The sequence below is a fragment of the Daucus carota genome, chromosome 5, assembly GCF_001625215.2.
Source record: "Daucus carota subsp. sativus chromosome 5, DH1 v3.0, whole genome shotgun sequence".
NCBI lineage: Eukaryota > Viridiplantae > Streptophyta > Magnoliopsida > Apiales > Apiaceae > Daucus > Daucus carota.
The window spans coordinates 47,520,835-47,544,179 of NC_030385.2; the positions used below are offsets into that span (position 1 = coordinate 47,520,835).

A 23,345-nucleotide genomic window follows, 5' to 3' on the forward strand; every position below is an offset into this window, starting at 1 on the left:
ACACAAGATCAGCTACATCATCCATCACTTCCCGTCCCGTGTTCTTCGCTGTTCCTTCCGGAAATCACTCAGGTACCCACATCTGTTGTTAACCAGTTTCTCCCGTTAACAGTTAAATTCTAGAATATTTGGTTTTTTTATATACGTAGTTGTGTGCATAAGCAATTTATCATTTAAAGGACTTATCAAATGAAATTCTAATATGCATGCAAGATTCTTATGTAAACGTTGTTGTACTTTAGTGGAGATGAAGTTCTTCAGTTTAAGAGAAATGTATTATGAGGAAAAACTTGTGTACTATACACTACTTTTGGGAATTTAAGTTTAAAAAGTGTTATAACTATGCAGATTTCAGAATAACATTATGGATATATGTCAACTCTAAAGATTGTATATAAGACACACACTGAGGTGTGCTACAATGTACAATTCCATATTGAATAAACACATAAGCATAAGATATAAGTTGCGAAAAAATTGAAAATTATTATTGTCTGTGCTAGCCTACCAATATTTAAAAATACATAATATGCATAGTTATATATATTATCTTATATATTTAGAGAATGAAGTGTTGAGTTTTTTTAAATAGGTTACTTCATAAATGTTTCCGTTTGGGAGGACAATTTCCACATGTGCATGCACAGACAACCACACAAGATGTACTTACTGATTTTTTTGTGTGTTCGGAACAAAACAATGAATATGACAAATTATGGCAAATAATCTCGTTCTAGTTTTTTAATAGGTTACTTCATAAAAGTAGTATATAATAATAACTAGTCTTGTACTAGTTTTTTGGATAAAAAATAGTATTAGATTTGGAGAAAAAACATCAAATTACTAGTATTGCAGATAATGTTGTGCAACGATAAAAAATTACATAATCTGAATATTAAATTTCTGTTTTTTGTGTTATCATTTTGGTATTGAACATTCTAATCAATGTGGACATGACTCGATTATGTTGTGGAACAGAAAAGAATTACATAATATAAATATTAAAATTTTATTTTCTGTATTATCATTTTGGTATTGAACATTCTAATCAAGATGAACATGACTTATTTATGTTGTATAAATGTAAAAAAATTTACATAATATGAAAATTTAAAATTTATTTTTTGTGTTATCAATTTTGGTATTGAAAAAATTACTAATATAAAAATGATGTTAAAGTCGATTTTAGCATAACCATTCAAAGAGTTAACATAAAATGATCAATAATGATCACAAAATATTATATACGAACCCACTTAATTTTGGAGCTGGATCCGCCATTGTGTATACCTCGACATCCTTAAGTTGCTTTATTGAGGGGTTAAATATCAAGGTGGTCAGGTGAGTGGATGTCATATATCACTTCGCTCACTGATCTTAACGGGGTATCATTTCAATCATTAAATTAAAGTCACAATAAATATAAATCATCCCCTTGCTATATTTTTTTCAAAAGAGATCTTATTATTACTTTTATTCACACTTACAAAGAAATAAAAAAGAAAACATAGTCGAGTCTACAGATATACACTACAACTGCGAGAATAAAGATCGAAGATGCAGTGGTACGTCGTCGATTCGCTTCTCACCGTCCTCACAAGTTCCCACGTCTATCTTCTAACCTAGATTATCGCTTACTTTTTCTGTACTTACAATGTGTTATATAATGCTCGTACCCAATTTTTTCATTGTATTGCGGTCTACAATCAACTAAACTATTAATTGTTAAGAACATCTTGGATTATAATTTATAATTACAACAAATTATTGTGAGCTTTGACATTTTAAGTTAATCCAAGTTTGGGAGCTGGTTATTTGAAATGTGAGTAACATGATAGTATTATCAGTGCTGAACTGCTGGTGCCTTTCGGAGTCTCTTCGATAAATCAGAGCTAGATTAGTTGAAATATGTTTGTGTGAAATGTTAATCGTGAGCAATTACAGTTAAACTTGCTTCCCGAACCATGAGTACAATTTTGTGATCTTATTACGTTGATTTGGGTTGTATTGAGTGTCAACAATTGGATATAATCAATGTATTGTGTCGTTATATATTCGTGTTAATAAGTTTAGTGGAATTGATCTGAGTTCTGATGCAGTCTTGAGTAGGAACGTTTAGACGATGATTTGTGTCGGATCAATAACCAAGTTATAAGACACCGTACTTGATCAGGCTTGTATAAAAGTTGGATGCGAGTGTTGTTACTTTACTCTTTTTTTTTTGAATATGGCAGGGAATTTTGACTACCTTATCACAAAGTGATGGGAGTTATAAATATGACTATGCAACTGCCCCTTTTCTTGCTGAAATTTTTAAGGTACTTAACATCTCACGCTGTCCTGTTAGTATAGATAGGTTAAATTGCAATGTTTCACCTTCAAGTTTATTAACACTGTTGCTGTTGCAGCTTCTTGTGTCGAGTATTCTTTTACGCCGAGAGTGTTTGCGGTCGCCTCCCCCATTGATGACAACATACTGGAAGAACATTCGATTATACCCTATACCTTATATTATATACCTTATTCACAACAATGTTCAGTTTGCTACCTTGACATATGTTAATACATCCACTTACTAGATCATGGGCAACCTGAAAATTGTTACGACAGCAGTATTATTTAGGTGATATATAGCGGTCTCTGTATTTGTTCAGCTATCTCATTTCTTTTATTGTCTTCTTGTTTCCTTTCCATATACATTAGACTAATGTGTCTACTAATGTTTCAGGCTGTTTCTGAGGAGGAAGCTATCTAATTTGCAGTGGATGGCAATTTTCCCGTTGGCTATCGGAACAACTACAAGCCAGGTGCTATTGGGGTCACATAAATGTTCAGTTTCTGGACTATTTGTTTCAAAGTCCTCTTTAGCGTTCTCATATTGTTTAATTTCTTTCTTGTCCTACTTCAATATAATGCCTTTACTTCTAAATCTTCTCCCTCAAGAGTACGGTATAACAATTGATATAATACTATATCATGCACATGGCATTAGTGTATGGTGAAATATGTTATAAAAAGTATAGGCAAGTATGCATGATAAGGATGTATAGTCCATGTTGCATGGTATAAGGGCATGTCCAATAGTAGCCTAGTGCATTCCCTATAAATATTATACAATGAAGGATTTTGATGATTTGGGATTACAATTTTGTATGTCAACTATAACATCAATCCCTATATTCATTCCTCATTATTATTATAATAATATATTTGAACTAGTAAACGAGAAATAGTTGGGACCAAACTGTAGGAAGTATAATATATCGGGGATTACCCAAAAATAGGGGATGGCTGGTGATTTTGAGGATATCCTAGTGACTTAGTAAATCATCAGGATACTGTTGGAGCACCATTTTATGTCACATTCCCTCTATTTGAGCTTGGGAGCTCATTTAGAGAAGTTTTTGGACTTTCTCTAAGTCTGACTTGCACATTATCGGAGGCCAATGACCATTTGTGTTATATGGGACATTATTATGAGTAATTAAGAGCTCATGCGAATATATGCGCATATCTAGTGACTTTTAGTTTTTATTTTAGAAGGTGACGATAAGTAAATTCTGTAATACTTGGAGATCCAAACTGTATTTAGTTGTACGTGAACTTACACCACAACTATTACATCATCCTAATCGAAATGTCAGCGATATGTATCCCTGCTGTTAGTAAGAACTGTATTATTAGTTAATTGTTACTCCCTCTGTCCCAGCAGGTTCTTTACGCTACTTTTTGGCACGCATTTTGAGGCTCCTATAAAGTATAGTTCCATAATAATTTTTCTCTAAAAAAAAGGTTTGACGTTTAAACTTTTATTTAAAAAAAACAGTATGGAACTATACTTTATAGGAGTCTCAAAATGCGTGCAAACAGTGAATGTAAACAACATCATGGGACTGAAGAGTACATAATAGTTGAACTTTTAAATTTTAAGTTTACCTCCGTAGTCCTTTTCATTGCCTCCTTAGATTCGACCATGCCTCTCTAATTCACTCACTTTATAGATTCATTGACATCATTCCTCCCATATTTCTTTTGGTTGACCACCTTTTGCAGGTCAAAGGTTGCGGAGAGGCTTCATGTGATTCACTCTTTTCATCCCCTATCTCGGGTTACATGCTAGGAGTGTTGTCTTCTTGTCTTTCTGCATTGGCTGGCATTTATACAGAATTCTGGTTGAAAAAAAATAATGATGATTTATACTGGAAGAATGTTCAGTTATACACGTAAGCTTCTTTCTTTGAGCAATACAGTTAATATAATTAATTATAAATTTTTTACTTTGTATCTGTACGACATCATTATCGAAACTTTAAGTGTTGCATCCAAATGGGTTCGATCGAGCTTATGTGTAAACATGAAAAATTGCAAATTTGACATATTCTGGATAAAAGTACTTGTATAGGCTTATAAAAACAGGAGGAAAATAGGAATTTTCTTTTTCAAATGTCCAGGTACCGTATGACGATTGTAAGTAGATTATTAATGCAATAATCACTATTTAAACGGGAAAACATTAGGCACCATAAATATGCCTTTCAATTAATACATAATCTATAATGATCATCAAATATTCCATGTTTGCAATTTTAGCACAGTCTTAGTCTTCAGCACCATCGTCCTGTTAATCGTCTTCATCTCTTTTCATTGGTTTGTGTTCTTCTTGAAAAGCTCTAATGCAGCATTTTAAAAAACTCTTTAAAACTTTTATTAAAAATTGTCTTTAGCAACATCCTTTCTTCGTCATCGTCTTTCGTTGGAATCATGTACTTCTTGAGCACCGCCCTCTTTGTTGTCTCTTACAGTATTACATGCAACAAGATTTCGGCATAAAGCTCTTTATTATCAATATGTACAAAAAAAAATTCAGTATAGGCAGCGCTCAAAGATCTTGGGATGATGATTTCAACAATTTTTAAACAGGTAAAAATAAGGAGGATCTTATTTATAATATTGCAATACTGTATCAGATGTAATTTGTGATCGCTTACAAATGTACGACGCCTCCGACTTACAAAAAATCCCATGCAACTTGTCCATGATCAATCTCCAACTTAATTTTAGTACTCAAGAGAAAAAAGTTGATATACAATTCATCTCTAATATAACTGATATTAACTTGCACATCCACACACAAATGACACATGTAGCTAAGGATTATATGCTCTTGGTAGATACGTTATATATACATAAAATATGATGGTATTCAAATAGCAATGAATCTAAGCAAGTTCATACTCACACCTTATGATACATACTATCAAAGGTTGTCTTTTGAAAATTATTCTTAGATATATATTTTGGAAACTCATTACGAAATGAGGGCAGTACTTTCAATGGAATATACGATGATGTGCAAGTACAAACTTACTTAAGTCTCTTACTCAGTTAGGTTGTGACCACCACAACATTGAAGAAGTATATTTTTTCATATAAAGGATATATGATATTCAAAACTGACTGCTTGTGTGTATATATATGCTAACTAATATTGTGTATTTAAATCGAGTCAGAGATTGATCATCGACAGGTTGTGTCTAATTTGCAGCTAGTCAATGGCTGAAGTGGGCATGTGTTATGTGATCCCCAATTTCATCTTATCTGCTATTGAAATTATGAACAAAAAGCTCACGTTTTCCCCTTACCCTTGCCCAACATGTAGATATCGTTACCTAAAAGTCTCTGAACTGCCAAGTTGTGCATCCGCTCGTACAGTTGTTGTATACCTTCCAAAACTGTTCTTGACTTCTTGCTTGAAGAAAAGACAACTAAGAGATTGGTGTTCAATCAGGACACGATGCCAATGGAAGAATGTAAAGCTGCCAATCATGATAAATACTTTGATGGAGAGATTGATGTTGCCTAAAATAATAATGGAAGTGTTTGTTCCATCTATGGTTAATGCTTGTTGTTGATTAATAATTATGTTACAAGTAGTAAACAATGTTTGTCGAGTAAAGTCTATGGAAAAGTTGATATCATTATTATGATTATCCACTAAATTATCCACACTACAAGAAAAATTGAATCAGACAACGGTTTTTGCCTGTTGTCTAAGCCCCTATTTTTCCGTTGACTATTCAGCCGCCGTCTCTTATGCATATCAGACAACGGTACACTAAACGTTGTCCAATAAATTAAAAGACAATGCCCGATGTAATTAGAACCGTTGTATAACACCTAGAAACAACAACACGAAATTTAAAAATGCTTGTATGAAATCAATTCAGTCAAGTGATTTACAAATAAAATCCGTTGTTGTTCATGGGTAAAGACAATGGTTCTTCAAACAGAAAGAGTTGTTTTATCTTGTTTTACACAACCATTTTGTTGATCAATACTATTGTTAAATAGTTGAGTCCACAAGCATTTTTAAAAATTAATACAACACATAAATGTCTTTCACACAATTGTTTCTTATTCTAAAACGTGTTGTTGTAGTTTTGTATAGACAACGGTTTGATTTCAATTAACGTGTTGTATTTCTTTTATTTACACAACTATGACAAGATGAAATATTTAATAGTGTGTTGTGTTTCTCTATATTAAATAATGATTTATATACAAAAAAATGATTTTAAATAATACCACCAATCAAATAATGAATCTATAAATTTATCGATTACAGAAATTACAAAAATGTCGTGATCAATAATTTCTATGTAAAAATTGCATACCTAGAATTCTCATGTCTCTAAGAGTCTTACAAATCTTTAATGTAAATATTTCCTACATAACCATCTCTATAATAGTTTCCGAGTGAATTTGTTTGGGCCTTTTAGTAAATTAGCCAAAGTCTAGCTAAGGACTTTTGTAGTGCCTCCATTCATTGTGATAAAGCATCCTCTGCCAGCCGAAGATCAGCTTCCAGCACTCTCCCAATAGGGCCTTCCATGAGAATATCATTTGCAGCTGAAAGATACTTGTTTACTTATACTGCCAATAACATTCAAAATGTAGACATAGGAGTCATTGTTTACTTGTATAGTGATCGCAATAGCTAATTATTGTATATAACAAGCAATCAAGGTGGTACGACATGAGGTGAAACATGATTGTGGACACAAAATCACAAATGCCTAAAACTAGCTAGTGTTCGGCATGGACATGAACACTCAACACATTTTCAACCAAAAAAGGACACGTGAAGGCCATATTTAGACAAAGAGCATGTACCTGAACCAATACAATCACAAAAAACGTGCATAAGTCAAGTGGAGATGAGAAAGGAACATCAGTAATAAGTTATGCACTTCCTGCAACATATAGCAATAATAAATTGATCTTATTCCAAGAAATATCACTGAGGAATTTGGACTTGTTCCCCTCCGGGATGTAGGTAACATATTTCGTATAAGATGAACTATGTAGCAGTATGTTGTTAAATTAATTAATATTGTTACTCGATTAACAAGGCAACATAAGCCTAGCATGTCATTAAAGTTGAACATCGCTTAATATGTAAACAATTTCCAGTTCCGCTACACCCTAAAAATCCCCATTTTATTATGATCTAAAAGATGCTGATATTAGAAACTTATTTTTACCTATATAATTAAACTAAAAACAAAGATGGTATAACAAGTCAACTTAATTCAACAACTTAGACCATCAATCAATATTCATTAATTATTTTTATGAACATGCAGTACTTAATTGAGGAGGATAGCATTCATTACCTGAGCTAGCACCCCATCCTAAAGCAACAGATGCTATAGCAGATGGAGCTGACCATGATCCATTCAGGCCTTCGAGCAATCACAAAGCCTCCGGTAGCTCTGATCTCCCTGTTCCATCTGAATGATGCCATCAACAATTAATTTAATTAGACAATTGTATTCACTCATAATTCATCATAACCAATTCAAAAAACAGACAAAATTTATCACATAAAGATTCCACTTCTCGCTTTGCAGGCAACTGCTCTGCAGCCTCTTCTACTTCTCTCTAACCTACACAATCATCAAAACTCAATTATAAAAAACCCCAACATAAAAATAACACAACCAACCAATCAATCCCAAAAAAAAGTTTCAAAATCAACAAAAAGCACACACCTTTTTTCAATAATCAAACCAAGCCCATTAGCCTAATCACACATAAAAACTCAAAACCCATATAGATACATACACATACACAAAAACCAGATACAAAAACACACATACATACACATATACATAGATAAATATTGAATTGAATGAAACAAAGAAAATGGTATAATTAACAAGTAAAACAAACTCTAGAAGTTGATTTCTTGAAAGATTTACCCATCTGATGAGATAGATACAGAGATCTGTGATTAAAAAAGGAGGGTTTAAACGGGGCTTAAGAGAAAGGAACGGCCTTTTAAAAACCCGAAACACGAATAGGGTTTAGAAAGAGAAAGAGGATTGGGAGGAAGGACCTGACCTGATATAGAAGAATCGCCGGTAGAGAGTTTCCTTAGTTTATAAACGGAGTTTGTAACTACCCATTGAAGGTAATCGAGAGAGATGTTTGTGTTATTTGCAGTATACACTTGCACAAAGAGTTCACCGGATAGGAGGAGAAAGAGATTGTAAAGAGAGAATAAAAATTAGAGATAAGAAGCAAAGAAGGAATTGAAAATTTGGGGTGGGAGATGAATCGGGGGAAATGAAAATGGATTAGAGGGAAAACAAAATTTGATGTGAAAAAATACCAAGATAACACATAAACAAATGAAAGATAATTCCTTTTATAATATTAAATAAATTAGAGAGGTATTAATTATAATAATTTTGTTTTCAAATATTATATATGAAAGATTTTAAAATAATTCAAAAAATTAAAAGTATTTCAAATAATAAAAAGGTTAATATGTAATTATTTTAGTGATGATATTAATCAGATCCTGATCTCGTTTTAGAGAGAAGCACTTTTTCTAGATTTCGCTTATAAAATCATGAAAGATAAATTTGTAAATTTTTAATTATTTTTTCACAAAACTAAAAAGTAATATATCTTGACATCCGTACGGTTGGATTGTCCAAAATATCATTTCAAAAAATCATCTTGACAATGGAGAACTTATCTCATTTGAGAGAGAGGAGCATTTTTCCTAGATTTCCCTTATAAACTCATGCAAGATAAATTTATAAATTTTTTATTAACTTTTTTTACAAAATTATAATCAATATATTTTCACATCCGTACGGTTGGATCGTGTTAAATTTTTTTTTTTTAGGAAAATCAACTTGTTAATCAGGAACTGATCTCGTTTGAGGGAGGAGCACTTTTCCTAGATTTTCCTTATAAAGTCATGCAAGATAGATTCATATATTTTTAATAAATATTTCACAAGACTAGAATCAGTATATCTTGACATCCGTACGGTTGAATCGTCCAAAAAATCGTTTGAAAAAATCATCTTGACAATCGAGAACTAGTCTCGTTTGGGAGAATAGCATTTTTCCTAGATTTCCCTTATAAAGTCATGCAAGATAAATTTGTAAATTTTTAAATATTTTTTCACAACGGTTGGATCTTTTTAATTCATTTGTAATAAGAAGATAATTTTGTAATCAATATATTTTTAATTCATTTGTAATAAGAAGGTAATTTTGTGGCTCGAACGTGAGTATTTGTATATCTTTTATGCTTACAATATAGGAAGTACTGAATAGAACTTTTGTTATCTATACAATTTGCTCCGTATTAATTTTTAAATATTTTTTTCGATGATCTAACCGTACGGATGTTAGTATATATCAATATAATTTATGTCCAATTTTTTTCAAAATTCTTTATGCTTATTTATATGCTTTTTATAATAAAACTAGTCATAATCATAATTTTGTCTTATTATAAAAAGGTCATTTTTGTCCTCTAGTGGTTAATAGACAACGGTTTTTCCACACACATGGGTTGCATGAATAGAAGTGACACAACGGTTACGTCATAATGCACTTGTAAGAGAGCCAATGTCTAAAATAGACTCACTCACACAACGGTTTGTTGAAAAACCGTTGTATATAGGTAGAATATACAACAATTTATGGGAAGGAAACCGTTGTATGCTTAATTTTCCTTTGCAAGAGTTAAAATTCTCATTTCCTTGATCAAATCTAATTTTTGTACTATTTGTCTTAAGAAATATATTACATTATGCATATACGTGAATGTGTATTATTCATTTGTAATAAAAAGATAAATTTGCGACTCGAACGTGAGTATCAGTATGTCTTTTATGCTTACAGTATAGGATGTACTTGAATAGAACTTTTGTTATCTATATGATTTGCTCCGTATTAATTTTTAATATATTTTTTTCGATGATCTAACCGTACAGATGTCAGTATATATCAATATAATTTATGTACAATTTTTTTCAAAATTTTTTATGCTTATTTATATGCTTTTTATAACAAAACTAGTCATAATTATAATTTTGTTTTATTATAAAAAGTTCATTTTTGTCCTGTAGTGTTTAATAGACAATGGTTTTTTAACACACATGTGTTGCATGAGTAGTAGTGACACTATGGTTTTATAACTAAAAACTTGTCTAAATGACTAAGATAGAACGTTATTTGAACTCATCTTCAACAACACCATACATAAAACACTTGTATGATTACAACAACAGTTTCCCAAACTATTGTCTCCTTTTGATTCTCACAATACTAACAAAAACCGTTGTGTAATCGTTCACCTAAACACAACATCACTACTGAAAACAGTTGTCTGACCAAAAAATTTAGACAACGGGTTAAAACTATTGTCTGAATGATTGTCACTGAATACAACGTAAACCGTCGTTTGAGAGTTGGGTTTAGACAACACCACTGTTAGAAAAACACTTGTCTGTTTTGATTTTCCAGACAACGGTTTTAAAACTCTTGTAAGAATCATGGTTCTGACAATACTTTCTGAATGCTGAGAATTAACAGTTGTTTGTCGTTTTCATGCAACACTTTTTTGACCGAGCGTCGTTTGATGAGTGTTGTCTGATTGCGTTTTTCTTGTAGTGCCACATATTTTGAAAATGAGTGGTCTGGTTTATCTGACATAGGACAGTTGTTTTTGTTGGTATTGTGCTCGCCAACATTTTGTGCCTAGCAATTTACGATTTTTTCTCTGCACCATAAGTGTGAAAATGTAGTTGTCTTTGATATTGTCGATAATATTCTAAGTCACATGTTTAAATACATAACCTCCCCTAGACAGTAAGCAGTAAATCTTCAATATATAGGGTCTAACTGTCTCACTAGTCGATTGATAATATATGTTAAATTTTGGAATATCTGGTTTTTTATATACGTAGTTGTGTGCATAAGCAATTTATCATTTGAAGGACTCATCTAATGAAATTCTAATATGCATGCAATTCCTATGTAAACGTTGTTGTACTTTAGCGGAGACGAAGTTCTTCAGTTTTAGAGAAATGTATTATGAGGAAAAAGTTGGGTACTATACACTACTTTTGGGAATGTAAGTTTAAAAAATGTTATAACTATGCAGATTTCAGAATAACATTATGGATATATGTCAACTCTAAAGGCTGTATATATAGTGAAAGTCTGAAAGACACAAACTGAGGTGTGCTACAATGTACAATTCCATATTGAATAAATACATACGCATAAGATATAAGTTGCGAAAAATTTGGAACTTATTATTGTCTGTGCTAGCCTACCAATATATGAAAATACGTAATATGCATAGTTATATATATTGTCTTATATATTTAGAGAATGATGTGTTGAGTTTTTTTAACAGGTTACTTCATAAATGTTTCTGTTTGGGAGCACAATTTCCACATGTGCATGCACAGACAACCACGCAAGATGCACTTACTGATTTTTTGTGTGTTCGGAACAAAACAATGAATAGGACAAATTATGGCAAGTCTCATTGCATAGAAGAATCAGTTAAATCTTTTTACTTTATAGATTTGGGGCAATTTTCAACTTGGCACGACTAATCTTGGATGATTTTAGAAGAGGATTTGAGGACGGACCATGGTGGCAATGCCTTTTCAATGGATACAACGTCATTACATGGATGGTGGTGTTGAATCTTGTTTCCACTGGTCTATTAGTTTCATGGTTAATGAGGTATACTGACAATATTGTAAAGGTGCCATCTTAACTTCTAGTTATTTTCATTTATTTTTTTTAATTATATTGTATAATGCATTTCCATGGGCATGATGCGTTATAAGGATAGACCTAGGTTACGTCAATGTGCATGAAAATACCTTCCTCCATTTCAAATACTAAATGTTAGTAATGCATTAGCCATGCAATGACTCACAAAATGTCTAAGCATCCTGCACTCTAACAGTACTAAATTACGGAGGATGGATTTGAACTATGCAAAGTGCAAACAAAGGCCAAAGATAAATCTAACTAAAGATCAAACTTGGTGTCACATGTGTAAGCCGAGTCCAAAAACCTGTGTGCAACAAGTGGCTTCTGGCCTTGTCACCTGCCCAACCGCCCAATCCTTCAGTACCTGTGTTAGTGGCCAATGTCAAATAGAGAATAGAGTTTACATGAATAATAAGAGGTTTTATGACAATAGGCTTCTTTGTCCATTTAGAGGTGAAGTTAAAACTGTCCCCGATATAGACCTTATTTCCTTTCTCATATTTACATTTCGTAAGGTGGTTCATTAATACATCATATCGTTTTTGCACTCCTGGAGTTTTATTCTGTTTGTCTGTGCTAATTTGACCAATCTTTTATTTTATAAAATTACTGATGAGTTTATTAAGGTAATTAGAAATGAATACTTTTTTAGGCTAAAGTTTAAATCTCTTGCCTTTATCTAAATCATAAAAAGATCTTCAGTTTTGAAGTTGGTCGTCGGTATCAAATGCAATGGTATTAAATACAATTGTAAGTTGGACAACCCTGGTTTTCACAAAAGATTGACGTCTGGTCATTTGCATTGTATGTTAGCAAAGAAGTTAGGGTCACACCCAACTCTTCTGGAACTTGCATGCCTGTTTATGGAGCATAAAAAAGCTTTTTAAGGGGACGCTTGAGCCGTAATGTGTCTTCCTCCTATCGGATAGTCATATTTTGATTATGGATTTTTAGGTTCTCCATTTCTTCAGTCTCGTATACCATACCTACACAATCATCAAAACTCAATTATAACAAAGCCCAACATAAAAATAACACAACCAACCAATCAATCCCAAAAAAAAGTTTCAAAATCAACAAAAAGCACACACCTTTTTTCAATAATCAAACCAAGCCCATTAGCCTAATCACACATAAAAACTCAAAACCCATATAGATACATACACATACACAAAAACCAGATACAAAAACACACATACATACACATATACATAGATAAATAGTGAATTGAATGAAACAAAGAAAATGGTTTAATTAACAAGTAAAACAAACTCTAGAAGCTGATTTCTTGAAAGATTTACCCATCTGATGAGATAGATACAGATATCTGTGATTAAAAAAGGAGGGTTTAAACGGGGCTTAAGAGAAAGGAACGGCCTTTTAAAAACCCGAAACACGAATAGGGTTTAGAGAGAGAAAGAGGATTGGGAGGAAGGACCTGACCTGATATAGTAGAATCGCCGGTAGAGAGTTTCCTTAGTTTGTAACTACCCATTGAAGGTAATCGAGAGAGATTTTTGTGTTATTTGCGGTATACACTTGCACAAAGAGTTCACCGGATAGGAGGAGAAAGAGATTGTAAAGAGAGAATAAAAATTAGAGATTAGAAGCAAAGAAGGAATTGAAAATTTAGGGTGGGAGATGAATCGGGGGAAATGAAAATGGATTAGCGGGGAAACGAAATTTGATGTGAAAAAGTACCAAGATAACACATAAACAAATGAAAGATAATTCCTTTTATAATATTAAATAAATTAGAGAGGTATTAATTATAATAATTTTGTTTTCAAATATTATATATGAAAGATTTTAAAATAATTCAAAAAATTAAAAGTATTTAAAATAATAAAAAGGTTAATATGTAATTATTTTAGTGATGTGTCAAAATACTAAAAAACAAAAATATTAATCAGATCCTGATCTCGTTTAAGAGAGAAGCACTTTTTCTAGATTTCGCTTATAAAATCATGAAAGATAAATTTGTAAAATTTAATTATTTTTTCAAAAAACTAAAAAGTAATATATCTTGACATCCGTACGGTTGGATTGTCCAAAATATCGTTTAAAAAAATCATCTTGACAATGGAGAACTTATCTCATTTGAGAGAGAGGAGCATTTTTCCTAGATTTCCCTTATAAACTCATGCAAGATAAATTTATAAATTTTTTATTAACTTTTTTTACAAAATTATAATCAATATATTTTCACATCCGTATGGTTGGATCGTGCTAAAAATTGTTTAAGAAAATCAACTTGTTAATCGGGAACTGATCTCGTTTGAGGGAGGAGCACTTTTCCTAGATTTTCCTTATAAAGTCATGCAAGATAGATTCATATATTTTTAATAAATATTTCACAATATAGGAAGTAATGAATAGAACTTTTGTTATCTATACAATTTGCTCCGTATTAATTTTTAAATATTTTTTTAGATGATCTAACCGTACGGATGTCAGTATATATCAATATAATTTATGTCCAATTTTTTTCAAAATTCTTTATGCTTATTTATATGCTTTTTATAATAAAACTAGTCATAATCATAATTTTGTCTTATTATAAAAAGGCCATTTTTGTCCTCTAGTGTTTAATAGACAACGGTTTTTTCACACACATGTGTTGCATGAATAGAAGTGACACAACGGTTATGTCATAATGCACTTGTAAGAGAGCCAATGTCTAAAATAGACTCACACAACGGTTTGTTGAAAAACCGTTGTATGTACGTAGAATATACAATATTTTATGGGAAGAAAACCGTTGTATGCTTAATTTTCCTTTTCAAGAGTTAAAAATTCTCATTTCCTCGATCAATTCTAATTTTTGTACTATTTGTCTTAAGAAATATATTACATTATGCATATACGTGAATGTGTATTATTCATTTGTAATAAAAAGATAAATTTGCGACTCGAATGTGAGTATCAGTATGTCTTTTATGCTTACAGTATAGGATGTACTGAATAGAACTTTTGTCTATATGATTTGCTTCGTATTAATTTTTAATATATTTTTTTCGATGATCTAACCGTACAGATGTCAGTATATATCAATATAATTTATGTACAATTTTTTTCAAAATTTTTTATGCTTATTTATATGCTTTTTATAACAAAACTAGTCATAATTATAATTTTGTCTTATTATAAAAAGTTCATTTTTGTCCTGTAGTGTTTAATAGACAACGGTTTTTTAACACACATGTGTTGCATGAGTAGTAGTGACACAATGGTTTTATAACTAAAAACTTGTCTAAACGACTAAGATAGAACGTTATTTGAACTCATCTTCAACAACACCATACATAAAACACTTGTATGATTACAACAACAGTTTCCCGAACTATTGTCTCCTTTTGATTCTCACAATACTAACAAAAACCGTTGTGTAATCGTTCACCTAAACACAACATCACTACTGAAAACAGTTGTCTGACCAAAAAATTTAGACAACGGGTTAAAAACTATTGTCTGAATGATTGTCACTGAATACAACGTAAACCGTCGTCTGAGAGTTGGGTTTAGACAACACCACTGTTAGAAAAACACTTGTCTGTTTTGATTTTCCAGACAACGGTTTTAAAACTCTTGTAAGAATCATGGTTCAGACAATACTTTCTGAATGCTGAGAATTAACAGTTGTTTGTCGTTTTCATGCAACACTTTTTTGACCGAGCGTCGTTTGATGAGTGTTGTCTGATTGCGTTTTTCTTGTAGTGCCACATATTTTGAAAATGAGTGGTCTGGTTTATCTGACATAGGACAGTTGTTTTTGTTGGTATTGTGCTCGCCAACATTTTGTGCCTAGCAATTTACGATTTTTTCTCTGCACCATAAGTGTGAAAATGTAGTTGTCTTTGATATTGTCGATAATATTCTAAGTCACATGTTTAAATACATAACCTCCCCTAGACAGTAAGCAGTAAATCTTCAATATATAGGGTCTAACTGTCTCACTAGTCGATTGATAATATATGTTAAATTTTGGAATATCTGGTTTTTTATATACGTAGTTGTGTGCATAAGCAATTTATCATTTGAAGGACTCATCTAATGAAATTCTAATATGCATGCAATTCCTATGTAAACGTTGTTGTACTTTAGCGGAGACGAAGTTCTTCAGTTTAAGAGAAATGTATTATGAGGAAAAAGTTGGGTACTATACACTACTTTTGGGAATGTAAGTTTAAAAAATGTTATAACTATGCAGATTTCAGAATAACATTATGGATATATGTCAACTCTAAAGGCTGTATATATAGTGAAAGTCTGAAAGACACAAACTGAGGTGTGCTACAATGTACAATTTCATATTGAATAAATACATACGCATAAGATATAAGTTGCGAAAAATTTGGAACTTATTATTGTCTGTGCTAGCCTACCAATATATGAAAATACGTAATATGCATAGTTATATATATTGTCTTATATATTTAGAGAATGATGTGTTGAGTTTTTTTTATTAGGTTACTTCATAAATGTTTCCGTTTGGGAGCACAATTTCCACATGTGCATGCACAGACAACCACGCAAGATGCACTTACTGATTTTTTGTGTGTTCGGAACAAAACAATGAATAGGACAAATTATGGCAAGTCTCATTGCATAGAAGAATCAGTTAAATCTTTTTACTTTATAGATTTGGGGCAATTTTCAACTTGGCACGACTAATCTTGGATGATTTTAGAAGAGGATTTGAGGACGGACCATGGTGGCAATGCCTTTTCAATGGATACAACGTCATTACATAGATGGTGGTGTTGAATCTTGTTTCCACTGGTCTATTAGTTTCATGGTTAATGAGGTATACTGACAATATTGTAAAGGTGCCATCTTAACTTCTAGTTATTTTCATTTATTTTTTTTAATTATATTGTATAATGCATTTCCATGGGCATGATGCGTTATAAGGATAGACCTAGGTTACGTCAATGTGCATGAAAATACCTTCCTCCATTTCAAATACTAAATGTTAGTAATGCATTAGCCATGCAATGACTCACAAAATGTCTAAGCATCCTGCACTCTAACAGTACTAAATTACGGAGGATGGATTTGAACTATGCAAAGTGCAAACAAAGGCTAAAGATAAATCTAACTAAAGATCAAACTTGGTGTCACATGTGTAAGCCGAGTCCAAAAACCTGTGTGCAACAAGTGGCTTCTGGCCTTGTCACCTTCCCAACCGCCCAATCCTTCAGTACCTGTGTTAGTGGCCAATGTCAAATAGAGAATAGAGTTTACATGAATAATAAGAGGTTTTATGACAATAGGCTTCTTTGTCCATTTAGAGGTGAAGTTAAAACTGTCCCCGATATAGACCTTATTTCCTTTCTCATATTTACATTTCGTAAGGTGGTTCATTAATACATCATATCGTTTTTGCACTCCTGGAGTTTTATTCTGTTTGTCTGTGCTAATTTGACCAATCTTTTATTTTATAAAATTACTGATGAGTTTATTAAGGTAATTAGAAATGAATACTTTTTTAGGCTAAAGTTTAAATCTCTTGCCTTTATCTAAATCATAAAAAGATCTTCAGTTTTGAAGTTGGTCGTCGGTATCAAATGCAATGGTATTAAATACAATTGTAAGTTGGACAACCCTGGTTTTCACAAAAGATTGACGTCTGGTCATTTGCATTGTATGTTAGCAAAGAAGTTAGGGTCACACCCAACTCTTCTGGAACTTGCATGCCTGTTTAGGGAGCATAAAAAAGCTTTTTAAGGGGACGCTTGAGCCGTAATGTGTCTTCCTCCTATCGGATAGTCATATTTTGATTATGGATTTTTAGGTTCTCCATTTCTTCAGTCTCGTATACCATACCTACACAATCATCAAAACTCAATTATAACAAAGCCCAACATAAAAATAACACAACCAACCAATCAATCCCAAAAAAAAGTTTCAAAATCAACAAAAAGCACACACCTTTTTTCAATAATCAAACCAAGCCCATTAGCCTAATCACACATAAAAACTCAAAACCCATATAGATACATACACATACACAAAAACCAGATACAAAAACACACATACATACACATATACATAGATAAATAGTGAATTGAATGAAACAAAGAAAATGGTTTAATTAACAAGTAAAACAAACTCTAGAAGCTGATTTCTTGAAAGATTTACCCATCTGATGAGATAGATACAGATATCTGTGATTAAAAAAGGAGGGTTTAAACGGGGCTTAAGAGAAAGGAACGGCCTTTTAAAAACCCGAAACACGAATAGGGTTTAGAGAGAGAAAGAGGATTGGGAGGAAGGACCTGACCTGATATAGTAGAATCGCCGGTAGAGAGTTTCCTTAGTTTGTAACTACCCATTGAAGGTAATCGAGAGAGATTTTTGTGTTATTTGCGGTATACACTTGCACAAAGAGTTCACCGGATAGGAGGAGAAAGAGATTGTAAAGAGAGAATAAAAATTAGAGATAAGAAGCAAAGAAGGAATTGAAAATTTAGGGTGGGAGACGAAATTTGATGTGAAAAAGTACCAAGATAACACATAAACAAATGAAAGATAATTCCTTTTATAATATTAAATAAATTAGAGAGGTATTAATTATAATAATTTTGTTTTCAAATATTATATATGAAAGATTTTAAAATAATTCAAAAAATTAAAAGTATTTAAAATAATAAAAAGGTTAATATGTAATTATTTTAGTGATGTGTCAAAATACTAAAAAACAAAAATATTAATCAGATCCTGATCTCGTTTAAGAGAGAAGCACTTTTTCTAGATTTCGCTTATAAAATCATGAAAGATAAATTTGTAAAATTTAATTATTTTTTCAAAAAACTAAAAAGTAATATATCTTGACATCCGTACGGTTGGATTGTCCAAAATATCGTTTAAAAAAATCATCTTGACAATGGAGAACTTATCTCATTTGAGAGAGAGGAGCATTTTTCCTAGATTTCCCTTATAAACTCATGCAAGATAAATTTATAAATTTTTTATTAACTTTTTTTACAAAATTATAATCAATATATTTTCACATCCGTATGGTTGGATCGTGCTAAAAATTGTTTAAGAAAATCAACTTGTTAATCGGGAACTGATCTCGTTTGAGGGAGGAGCACTTTTCCTAGATTTTCCTTATAAAGTCATGCAAGATAGATTCATATATTTTTAATAAATATTTCACAATATAGGAAGTAATGAATAGAACTTTTGTTATCTATACAATTTGCTCCGTATTAATTTTTAAATATTTTTTTAGATGATCTAACCGTACGGATGTCAGTATATATCAATATAATTTATGTCCAATTTTTTTCAAAATTCTTTATGCTTATTTATATGCTTTTTATAATAAAACTAGTCATAATCATAATTTTGTCTTATTATAAAAAGGCCATTTTTGTCCTCTAGTGTTTAATAGACAACGGTTTTTTCACACACATGTGTTGCATGAATAGAAGTGACACAACGGTTATGTCATAATGCACTTGTAAGAGAGCCAATGTCTAAAATAGACTCACACAACGGTTTGTTGAAAAACCGTTGTATGTACGTAGAATATACAATATTTTATGGGAAGAAAACCGTTGTATGCTTAATTTTCCTTTTCAAGAGTTAAAAATTCTCATTTCCTCGATCAATTCTAATTTTTGTACTATTTGTCTTAAGAAATATATTACATTATGCATATACGTGAATGTGTATTATTCATTTGTAATAAAAAGATAAAGTTGCGACTCGAATGTGAGTATCAGTATGTCTTTTATGCTTACAGTATAGAACTTTTGTCTATATGATTTGCTTCGTATTAATTTTTAATATATTTTTTTCGATGATCTAACCGTACAGATGTCAGTATATATCAATATAATTTATGTACAATTTTTTTCAAAATTTTTTATGCTTATTTATATGCTTTTTATAACAAAACTAGTCATAATTATAATTTTGTCTTATTATAAAAAGTTCATTTTTGTCCTGTAGTGTTTAATAGACAACGGTTTCTTAACACACATGTGTTGCATGAGTAGTAGTGACACAATGGTTTTATAACTAAAAACTTGTCTAAACGACTAAGATAGAACGTTATTTGAACTCATCTTCAACAACACCATACATAAAACACTTGTATGATTACAACAACAATTTCCCGAACTATTGTCTCCTTTTGATTCTCACAATACTAACAAAAACCGTTGTGTAATCGTTCACCTAAACACAACATCACTACTGAAAACAGTTGTCTGACCAAAAAATTTAGACAACGGGTTAAAAACTATTGTCTGAATGATTGTCACTGAATACAACGTAAACCGTCGTCTGAGAGTTGGGTTTAGACAACACCACTGTTAGAAAAACACTTGTCTGTTTTGATTTTCCAGACAACGGTTTTAAAACTCTTGTAAGAATTATGGTTCAGACAATACTTTCTGAATGCTGAGAATTAACAGTTGTTTGTCGTTTTCATGCAACACTTTTTTGACCGAGCGTCGTTTGATGAGTGTTGTCTGATTGCGTTTTTCTTGTAGTGCCACATATTTTGAAAATGAGTGGTCTGGTTTATCTGACATAGGACAGTTGTTTTTGTTGTTATTGTGCTCGCCAACATTTTGTGCCTAGCAATTTACGATTTTTTCTCTGCACCATAAGTGTGAAAATGTAGTTGTCTTTGATATTGTCGATAATATTCTAAGTCACATGTTTAAATACATAACCTCCCCCAGACAGTACGCAGTAAATCTTCAATATATAGGGTCTAACTGTGTCACTAGTCGATTGATAATATATATTAAATTTTGGAATATCTGGTTTTTTATATACGTAGTTGTGTGCATAAGCAATTTATCATTTGAAGGACTCATCTAATGAAATTCTAATATGCATGCAATTCCTATGTAAACGTTGTTGTACTTTAGCGGAGACGAAGTTCTTCAGTTTAAGAGAAATGTATTATGAGGAAAAAGTTGTGTACTATACACTACTTTTGGGAATTTAAGTTTAAAAAATGTTATAACTATGCAGATTTCAGAATAACATTTTAAAAAATGTTGTGTGCTACAATGTACAATTCCATATTGAATAAATACATACGCATAAGATATAAGTTGCGAAAAATTTGGAACTTATTATTGTTTGTGCTAGCCTACCAATATATGAAGATACGTAATATGCATAGTTATATATATTGTCTTATATATTTAGAGAATGATGTGTTGAGTTTTTTTTATTAGGTTACTTCATAAATGTTTCCGTTTAGGAGCACAATTTCCACATGTGCATGCACAGACAACCACGCAAGATGTACTTACTGATTTTTTGTGTGTTCGGAACAAAACAATGAATAGGACAAATTATGGCAAGTCTCATTGCATAGAGAATCAGTTAAATCTTTTTACTTTATAGATTTGGGGCAAATTTCAACTTGGCACGACTTATCTTGGATGATTTTAGAGGAAGATTTGAGGAAGGACCATGGTGGCAATGCCTTTTCAATGGATACAACGTCATTACATAGATGGTGGTGTTGAATCTTGTTTCCACTGGTCTATTAGTTTCATGGTTAATGAGGTATGCTGACAATATTTTAAAGGTGCTATCTTAACTTCTATTCATTTTCATTTACTTTTTTTAATTATATTGTATAATGCATTTCTATGGGCATGAAGCGTTATAAGGATAGACCTAGGTTACGTCAATGTGCATGAAAATACCTTCCTCCATTTCAAATACTAAATGTTAGTAATGCATTAGCCATGCAATGACTCACAAATTGTCTAAGCATCCTGCACTCTAACAGTACTAAATTACGGAGGATGGATTTGAACTATGCAAAGTGCAAACAAAGGCCAAAGATAAATCTAACTAAAGATCAAAGTTGGTGTCACATGTGTAAGCCGAGTCCAAAAACCTGTGTGCAACAAGTGGATTCTGGCCTTGTCACCTTGCCCAACCGCCCAAGCCTTCAGTATCTGTGTTAGTGGCCAATGTCAAATAGAGAATAGAGTTTACATGAATAATAAGAGGTTTTATGACAATAGGCTTCTTTGTCCATTTAGAGGTGATGTTAAAACTGTCCCCGATATAGACCTTATTTCCTTTCTCATATTTACATTTCGTAAGGTGGTTCATTAATACATCATATCGTTTTTGCACTCCTGGAGTTTTATTCTGTTTGTCTGTGCTAATTTGACCAATCTTTTATTTTATAAAATTACTGATGAGTTTATTAAGGTAATTAGAAATGAATACTTTTTTAAGCTAATGTTTTAATCTCTTGCCTTTATCTAAATCGTAAAAAGATCTTCAGTTTTGAAGTTGGTCGTCGGTATCAAATGCAATGGTATTAAATACACTTGTAAGTTGGACAGCCCTGGTTCTCACAAAAGGTTGACGTCTGGTCATTTGCATTGTATGTTAGCAAAGAAGTTAGTGTCACACCCAACTCTTCTGGTACTTGCATGCCTGTTTATGGAGCATAAAAAAGCTTTTTAAGGGGACGGTTGAGCCGTAATGTGTCTTCCTCCTATCGGATAGTCATATTTTGATTATAGATTTTTAGGTTCTCCATTTCTTCAGTCTCGTATACCATATCTAATATAGAGGTGCTTGTCATTTAGATTGACGTAAAATCTGTTTGAAATTTAGTATAAACTTGATTTTTTGTTTCTGCCCATTTCCTTCACCCCTCGCCCCCAGGTATATTCAACATCCATGGCCATGCTGCTGACAATGATTCTCTCGATAATCCTCTTCAGTTTTAAACCTACATTATAGGTACGCTTTGCACTGTTCTGCTCTTTAGGATTGGTTTTGTGATCAGTTTCAATTTCTGACCTTCAAAAGTGAATATATGTTCACACACATACACATAATCATTTTCTTCTAGGGTATTGTTTCAGCTTAAAAAATATATATTTAATCATGCTAATACTATTATTTTCAAATGATGTGGGATTTATCAATTCATCTACCTCTTGGAATCATCATGTATGTGTGTATATTGTGAAACTTGTGGTTAACTATCTACTAAAGTTAGGTTGCAGAGAGAAATGGAGATGTAAGCTAGGGAGAGAAATAGTATATGGGAGAGAACATTGCATTCGTACCAAAAGTTAGTTACAAAATTGAGTGCTTTGGATATATATATATACCGCTAGTATATGAATTATGGCAGAAAAAGTAACTAATCTAACAAACTAACCACCACTCTGAACTAAGCTATCATTTGCCAGCTAATGCTTTAATATTACAGCT

The 23,345-nt window shown here is 31.9% G+C and overlaps 1 pseudogene; it reads left to right on the plus strand.

The window, feature by feature from the left end:
* The first annotated feature begins 1,557 nt into the window (after positions 1 to 1,557).
* LOC108203926 (CMP-sialic acid transporter 1-like) lies at positions 1,558 to 22,954 on the plus strand (annotated as a pseudogene).
* The last annotated feature ends 391 nt before the right edge of the window (positions 22,955 to 23,345 follow it).